The following is a 9595-nucleotide window of genomic DNA, read 5'->3' on the forward strand; positions in this document are numbered from 1 at the left end:
ATATTTCTAATTTCACTGTTAGTGCTGCTCGCAAAGTAGCTTCAAATTGTTATAATTATGTAAGTTTCTTTCTGAAAAAATGGACATCAAAGTCATATTTGCAGTTTCAGCTCCAGTCAGGGCAACGGCGTAGATTTGGCATGGACAGAAGGGACATGTCCCCACCAATATCCAGCGATTACTGAATTGTCCCCACCAATAATTTGATCTCTTTGAGTAAAGAAAAACAAACCCGATAGAAAGGTGAAAAAAAAAAGATCTGTCAACGTCTCATTCACCCAGCGGTGCAGAAAGAGTTAAATTACGGTCTCTACCGGAGTCCAACCTCATGTGACAAAAATGGCCAATGTGATTGGCTGTGACTTTCAGGGAGCTCTATCTAGTTTTAGCAGCAGCAACCCTGTGCTGCAACGACCTGCAAGGAGGAGAGGAGGATGGCTGCAAAAAGGAAGAACCTGGATATAAGAAAGTATTTTTCAAAGAGACCTGTAAGTTACTTAAAGTCAACTTTACTCGTAAAATGTGTACGTCATAATAACATTGCAGGCTATGCTAGGCTTTGGCCTAGCATAGCCTGCATAGCCCACGTCAGTCTAAAATTAACGTTAACCATGAATAACGTGTTTTGGAAACTAACTGCACAACAGGCAGCACTGTTAGTTCTCTCAGTCTCAGAGCAGCATTTCTAATTTTGATTGTCAGAGAAAACGGCAGCTTTGAGCAGCCAGGATATTAGTTTACAGAGGCCGTTAGAATTATATGTCTAACATTAAAATGTTGGTGACACAATAATTTCATTCTAATGGCACTGACATATTCATAGGGTTAATTTTTGAGACAAAATATCGTGAGGTAGTCATGATTTTGCAAATATTCCACCTTGTAGTGCAGTTTGCACAAATTGTTTTAAAAATGCATTTACCCTACAAACATTACTGACGAGTCAAGATCTGCACAAAGTGACAGAAACACTGAAGCAGCTCCACATTTTATTCTTATTGTCATGTATTTCCTATTTGTCAGGTGACAGAAGAACCAACACAAAGCTCAGAGAGTGATGGTGACACAAGATCACAGGTGGAATTGGATGATGACTTGGTGGTTCATTACTGTATTTGAAGCACATGTGTGACTGCATGTATGTGGAGTATCTCACTGTTATTCATCAGGTGACAGAGGCAGCTCTGCCATGTTGTAGCTCGGACAGAGGTGAAGAGGCGAGGTCACAGGTGACTGACTGATGGTTTGGTGCTATAGATTAACTAGTATTTATTATCATGACAATTGGTTAGGCTGCTGATGTAAATTGATTCATTAGTGTACATTTGACAAAGAATCTGAATTGACATGTCTCACTTTTTTTATGGCAGGAATCAATGTGTCATTTTATCAGTTGGCAATATGTCCTAGTGCAGTCAGAGGGAAGAGCCAGGGCCAAAGGCACATCAAGCACACAATAATAATTTTGTAGTAATCTTAGATGAGTAGTTTTATGGACAAAAACCACCAGGTCATTCAGTGTTCCCTTAGTGCTAAATGTATAACAGATGTGGATGTACTATAACTGAAGTAATGTTGTTAAGTCCTTAAAGTCATATTCTTTTATTGTCATGACTCTATTTGAAGCTATTTTTATTTTTGTATGTTACCTGATTTATGTGGAATATGGCTGAAGTAAACTAAAGCCTAAAATACTTAATCATTTGTTTAATAATAATTTAACATTATATAATTCACATATAAAACTATGAATTGTAATTTTAAATGGTTTAAAAGCATGTAGAATACGATATGTAGGCAAGTATATTTTTCCTTTTTTATCAAGAAGCAAAGACAAAAAGGAAGGAAAAACAAAGAAACAGTTCGGTGGTTGAATCATCCGTCCCCACCAATGCCGAAACCAAATCTACGCCCTTGAGTCAGGGTGTAACCAAGCATAAATACCGAAAGGTAAATAGCTCACCTTACTATGCCAATAGTAACTCTAAATATATCCAGACTCCAGTTCTGCTCCAATAGCCAGATAAGTGATTGATTCTCTTTTCTGTTTCTCTGTCTCCTACAGTCTCCTCCAATCTCTCCTGCTCACAGTACAGTACTGAACAGTTAACGCAATAATAAAGGTATGATTCATTTTTCCTAAAAGATGTTATACTTTACATTGTGAATGCGCTGGAAATCTATGGCTCTTCCATCCATTTAGGCAATAAACAGAACTACAGAATAAAGAGAAGACTAGGTCAAAGAAATTCTGCTTGGACTATAGCAATGAAGCTTTACTGACCACACCAATTTCTTTGCTTTAAGGATACAGAATATAGAAACATTTTCAGCAGGGAAATAAAAGATGAACAAATCCACAACTCTTATTAAAATGAAATAAAGTTAATGCCCCAATGCTGCAAAGAATTATCCTTGCCTGAGAATCTGATTCAACATTTCCCTCTAATATGGTAGTTATATCGAATATCACATGAAGCACTCTCAATTGAAATCTTCCTTATGTGGACAATAATGACTTTCCTCCTTAAATCCAATTTAAGAGCCTCTAATGGCTCCATAATGTTTCCCACATGGCAAATTAACAGCTTTGCATGAGGCTGTGGCACAGAAAAGAGACACTTTTACTCATTTTTTAAACTCAGCGATTTGCCTTTTCTCCACAGGAAAAAAAGAAAAACACATGAGGGAGGCTAACATATCTAAGAAAAAAACATGTGCAATTATTATTAATATCACTCCACACTCTAGGGTTTATGACACATTGCTTAAATATTAGCTTTTACAGGCAATATTGTGTGCTATAGTGCATTAACGTCATGGAGGCAAAAAGTCTTGATCCGAAAGATCCTATGTGTTTTTGATGTGTTTTTTATTCTCTTTTCAACAGTGCGTAATATTACAATCATATGTGACTCTTCTCTGGAGCACTTTCATCTTTATGGCAAGTGAAATGACTGATCATATCAGTTCATACTGATTTCTATCACACTCAATAACAGAGGGAAGCAGTAAGTCCAGCATTACTGTGTTATCAGGCTTCACACCCATTCTGTGCTTTCATTTCTGCAAGGCATCACTCTGTACTGCTCAGGAGGTGGACTTTTAATGCTAAAAACACCAGAGAAGGTGAAAGGTTGCCTTGTAGCAACAGTTTTGCTAAACATTGCAATATCTACAGTGCTTGGAAGGTTATTTTTTAAAATGTATTCCACTACAGATTACAGAATACATGCCTGTTGGGGGAAAACTCTGTAAAAGACCCAGGAGAAATAAAGACACAATGAGACAAAGTTACTTTCTTTATCAAACGTGTACACGGGTGAGCTGCTAAGAACAACTCACCCCATGCACAGTGGCTTGGTAATTTTTATAGGAAAGACAGTGAGAACAGGATAAGAAAATACAAAACAAATAAAATAAACAACTCCATATGTGGCGCTAGTCTCGTCAGCAGAGAGCTGGGAGAAGGCTGTGAGAGATAAAACAATCTAAAACAATATGTCCCAAAACAGTATGTCTTTGCTGAGAAAGTCTAAAAAGATAATTCTAAACTAATCTAACCATAGGCAAAGGGCAGACAAAAGGCATCTTTGTACATTTAAAAGAAGGTAAAGAAACATAGAATCATTTTTCCTGTAACATTCCCCCCTGTTTAACTTATTTTAAATGTATACAACAATTGTCTATGAAAATTATTTATTAAGTATGTTAGGCAATTATTAATTTCCAAAATCTTCAAAATGTCAGCATAGCAGAAATGGCAGTCATTTGGTCTAAAGAATAAAACAAAAGAAAATAATAAAAAGAAAAACATAGTAAATGAAATAACAAGTGGAATAAACAAGAAAAAATAATAAAACTAAAACTACAAAAAATAAAAGGATGAAAACTAAAATGAAAACTTCAAAAAATACAAGGATGAAAACCTTATATTTAAAATGATGCAAACCTTAAATTGAAAACTTTATATGTAAAATAATGAAAACTTCATATTTAAAATGAAAACTTTATGTTTAAAACTGAAGACTTCAAAAAATAATAGCATGAAAACTTGCATAACCTACTAATGTTTTAATCAGTGCATGATCACTTGACAAGTCATTTTTAATCACCACATCATTTATTAGCAGCTAGTACAAGTTCTCCTCTAACAGAATTGCAACGGGATGTTGTTCTTCTTCAGGCACGGCAATATAAGCAGTCATTGTAGTTGTTATCATCTTTGAAATCATTACTCTTAGACATGGCGGTGTAGCTGCTCCAGATGTGTGGTCAGTGACATATTTTTGCAGAATGGACAAATTCTGCAAAGCTTCATAAATGTCTCCTCCAGCTTTGTATCCATCAGGGATAAAAGTGCAACATGTTTCCCCGATCAGCTTGCAAACTCCTCCTTGTGATGCTGTTAGCAGGTCTAGAGTCAGTCTGTTCTGCAGCACCATCGTTCTGATGGCCTGCTGTTCTCCTGCTAAGACGGTTCCCAGGGTCTTAGTCAAGTTGATGTGTCGTAGCAGAGCATATCGGTTGATCTCCACGTGATCCCGCACCTCGGCAACTCCAATGCCGGGGATCAAGCTCTGTAAGAATTTCACTCCTCCTCCCCAGATGCGAAACTCTCCTGGCACTCCAGTGTCCACTGTAATGCCGAAAGAATTGGGGGAGGCGATGTCCACTTCACGTCTCTGCCGGCTGCTTGGGTGATGTGCAACACTTTGCATGAAGAAAACGTGATCTGATAATTCCACCAGGGCGCACAGACCTCCCCAACCTTCAGGGAGTGACAGATAAGCCTTGTTGCCACATAGGAAGTACCAGTCAGCCAAAACTCTGGTTCCTCTACTGCTGGGTGCCGTCCGTGCACATCCTGTCTGGTACTGAGTCTTTGTTTGTAGTGGCATTCGGTAGCTGTAGTTTGAGCGACAGTTGAGGCTCATCAGCGTCGTGTTACTGGCACAGGTTTCGTTGAGTGAACAGTCCATACACTTCCTCTCGTTCCTCGGTGGGCAGAAAGTGCATATGTATTTGCATAGCAGTCAGTTTTATTATTCAAGTAAGCTGTAGTGTTCATAAACTGCCACCAGAAATTAGTGGCATAGCCATGGGGAAACTTGGTGTACTTTCCTTTGTCATACAGTGTCTGCCTTTTCTCCATATAACGTGACTTGTTGTCCCTCACGGAAGCAAAGGTGAGGAGCCCGGCCATGGTCAGGGCCACTGCAGTTGTTAAGAGCCACCACCTCATGACGACGGAACACACCCTCCTGTCGCGAGTAGACCCCCCGGCCAGGAAAGCTGACCCCTCCACCGGGCGAGATCACAACAAGTGGGCGAGCCTGCCGTCAGCTGTGTTTAGATGGCTTCACTTACTGGCTCTGATGGATGCAAGATGGTCGTTCCGCTATTTTGCAAGCTCCAGTTTTTCCTTTGGAGCACTTTGATCAGAACCCAGTCACCGGGCTGTGATCTGCAAGACACTTGATAGACATCATTACATTCTTCGTCATTTACAATCATCTCTTTATTTTCCTACAACTTAGACATACATTTTGCTACTGAAATTGTATCTGCCTTTTTCACTGGGTAGATTTCTGGCCACTTTGAGAATACATCTATAACCACTAGGGTGTATTTTTACCCTTGGCATTCATTTAGCTCAATAAAGTCCATATGGATTGTGTGGTCTCAGGTTTCCCTGAGCATTATATTTTTGACACGTCATGCATGTTCTGACAAATTGTTTTGCTGAGGTTTCAAAATTTACAGTGTAGAATTTACAGTGTAGAAATGAGAGTATTGTGTAGAATTTACAGTGTAGAAATGAGAGTTGACAATACTGGTCAGTCCCCCCGTTGACAAATGCGTACAGCCATGAGTCACTAATGCCGCCATTTTGTGGAGGAATTTTGGCAACACTGGCTTGCCATAACACATCATTAAGTCGTTTGTCAGAACTGCACCGTGTTTTAGCCATTTTGCCTGCTCTGCTGTGCTTGCTGCTTTTTTGTTCATTTTTCAACACATCCAGTGGAATCTGATGTGTGTTTACTGCCATCAATGTGATGTTTGCCTGTTGTGCCGCCTATTTTGCTGCTCTGTCAGCAAAATTGTTGCCTGTAGTAATGAAAGAGTCAGTAGGCGTTGTAAGAGGTTGGCATGCTGGTTTGCCAGTTGGTGTAATCATTCCTCTGGTTTTCCAGATTTTTTGCAAAATGATGCACAGCAGAGAAAACATACTGGCTGTCTATATAAATGGTTATTTGTTTATCTTTGTGTATTTCACATGCGCAACAATCTCGTGTGAAGTGACCTTCCTCTCCACGTTTCTAGCAGGCGTTGTCTCTATGTTATCTGCTGTTTCTGCGTGGCTGTCTGCAGCCTTGGTGTTTGTGACTTTGCTCGCCTCTCTGTTCCTGATAGCCACCTGCGAATTAGTGTTTTAGTCTGTTGTCAACACGTCAGCCTTATTTCTAAGTTACAGAATGCTTCTTCTCCCTTTTTTTGTTTTTTGTTTTTTTTGTTTGGGAGAATAGATGCAACTCTACATTTTCACTTAAGGCAGTTTTAGATAATTTCTAGTTCTTCAAACAATGCATGGATCTCACACATTTCAAACTTTCAAGTTAGGGTTGTTTCCCATTTATACAAATATATATATTTAACTTTGCATTGCTCACAGCTCATAGCTCACAGCTCTAAACCTAGGCATTTTTCAATCATATGCCTAATCACTATGTGTCACTGTGATTCTCAAGTATGGTCACAAGTTCGTTTAAATTCGTTTCCAAAACCAACAAAATAATCAAACAAAAACAAAAAACATAAACGTGTCAGGACACAAAAGAAAAAGAAAAATGCTGCCACCCGAACAAGGCAGAAGTCTGCATATGTTGGCTTTTAATAGCATGCAGCTTGTAACATGGTAGACTAATGTGCCTGTGTTAATTCAGCTCCATATTATTGTGTGAAGTTGCACTGGGTTGGGAGTGGTTTTGTGTTTGTCACATTTTGGTGAGCCAATGGCTGGAATGGGGTTGGACTAATTAGAGGCAGGTGTACTTGATTGCACTGATACACTGGTCTACATATAGCCCACACTACAAACACTGCTGTGTTGTTTTGTCTCTCTGTACAGTCCAGGGCCTATTATATGCCACAGCCTAAAGGCTGCAGAGTTCCAGAGGCTTGAGTGACCACTGACTATATGCTTACAGGGTGGTGGGTCTCCAAGTACAACTTCTAACCCTGTTAAAGGCAACATGTGGGGTGCAACTTGGCTGTGTGGCATAGCTGGCTATGGCCTTGGGACTGTGTGTTTTTATACAATTCATAAGTGGGACACTGGACTGTTTTGTCTTTTATCTCTTGATATATTTTTCGTCAATAAATTATCTTTTAGAATTTTATTGACTGACATCTTTTTGCCCACGACTGAGACGGTTGGTCAGACCTAGAGTCTTTCTTTGGGTGTGTTACAGCAGCTTCTGCTCTAAAAGAAACAAATAAATAAAAAGAAAAGAAAATGTGGAACATGCTCATCAGCTTAGCAGTGTCTACATATTTAATTCAGCTTCTCAATCCTGTAGTTTTAGCTGTTGTCTACAGGGTTTTGCTTATTGGTTGTTATTATAGGTGTGCTCTATATCTCAGCAATGTGTCATTCTAGGATGATAAGTTTCAAGCTGGTCAAGTGCCTCTATGCACTTCATTAGTTTAGTTATTCTCCGTATTGTCTTCATCTCACATGTCATTACACTGAGTTTTAGCAAACCTTAAGCTTGATGCAGACTACTGCTTAACAGTTATCCACCTTACATCATAACCGATTAAGGTGCCTCTTCATATTAATATTATGTCATTGTTAATATTATCCTCTTTGTCTTATATAACAGCAATAGCATATTATAATATTTTATCAGTGTGTACCATTATACTACTCCTGAGCCAATTTGTTAGTTAGGATCATCTTATTCAGCAAACAGATAATTTAGAATTCATCCAATCTACGGTCACATTTGTTCTCTCTGTTGCATGGTGGACCAGGCAGTTCTATTATAATATATTATTTATATTTTATTTTGTATCCATCAAGGGCTTCAGATGACCTGCAGTATCATCCTTTTCCCAGGGTGGAGACAGTTACCTTTTCACACACTGTCCTTGGCTGAACAATGACACAGCCTTAATATACTTTATTTATGTTATTAAAATATTTTCGTGTGAATTATTTGCTTTATATTCATTTTATACATGCTGGGCATGGTCATCATGCCAACTGTGTTTCATTGTTAATATCACTTTACAGGTTGTTATCCTTGCTATTATTAATTTCAAATACTCTAAAGATCATTTCTACTGTAATTTTCCCTTTGTTTATCTTTATTTCGTACTTTTTATATTTATATCTACTCAGTGGGGTCTGTTTTCAACCCTTTTAAACTACTACAAAACTACTGTGATCTCTAGTTTTCACTTAATAAAGGATTATTATGTTCTTCCTGATATGGGTGGTGCTGCAGATGCGGCTGCAGGAGTGAGTGATGGTTTACTAAAAGGGTTGTGGGAACTGCACAGTGTCTCGTCTTCTGGTTTTACTAAACTGGCAGTTGAGTTCTGTTCTTCTGACTGTTTATATTTTGTTTTCTTAAATCTCTCAGTTTACAGACACTGTTTTTGTCCGGCGTCTGGACTTTTCTTTTCTCACCACTGCTCGTCAGCAGGAATGAGTTTTAATTTCACTTGCTTGATTACCCATCTTATTTATGTATTTACTTATTTTTGTTTATTAAGTAATATATACACGATACAGCTGCTATCACCTTCGCTGGTATTAGAGACGAGAGTGGTTGCTCACACGCCCTTCTACTTTCGGACTATTTCCAAAAGCGGTGTGAACTTTACGAGACGGAACTCGACCGTTCTCTCAACTCACCAGCACGTCAGTGAACAGCAGTAAAAGAAAAACACAGTAGGAGCAGCTCAGTCTCTTATTGGACCGTGAAAATTCAGCTTGCTCCGTTAATTAAAACAATACACACACATACATTCACACTTATTCGCGCGATCGGAACCCTTATCATAAGGGGAGCTGCCAGTCTTTCTGTAGACGAGCTACTTATTCCCTTGACCCAGCTGGGGGAGCTACCCAGAGCTCCAAACCTAACCCACAAGAGTGGGGAGCTTCCAGTCGACGAGCTCCAAGCTACCAGCCGACGAGCTACTTTAAACCCACAGAAGTGGGGAGCTTCCAGTCGCGACGAGCTACTTTCGCTATTTTAAATTCCCTGAATTTAAAATACGATTTTACGCAAGATTGTGTCAGTGTGTCTGTATCTACCTGGTCAGTGTCGCCGGGTCTGGTCCACCTCGATCGGGCCCCACCACCGTGGGTCGCTTTCTAAGAACGTTGGCCAAGACTCGAATTTAACGCCCTTGGTCTTTGACCACACACCTAGTGTGTGGGCTGTCGACAGACGAGCAACGTGGACTGGTCACGGAGATGGGACACGATGGAGGCGATCCGGCTGTCGAAGGACCAAGAAATGTTGGGGGAAAACTCTGTAAAAGACCCAGGAGAAATAAAGACACAATGAGA

The sequence above is a fragment of the Astatotilapia calliptera genome, chromosome 9 (assembly GCF_964374335.1).
Source record: "Astatotilapia calliptera chromosome 9, fAstCal68.1, whole genome shotgun sequence".
NCBI classification, from domain to species: Eukaryota; Metazoa; Chordata; class Actinopteri; order Cichliformes; family Cichlidae; genus Astatotilapia; species Astatotilapia calliptera.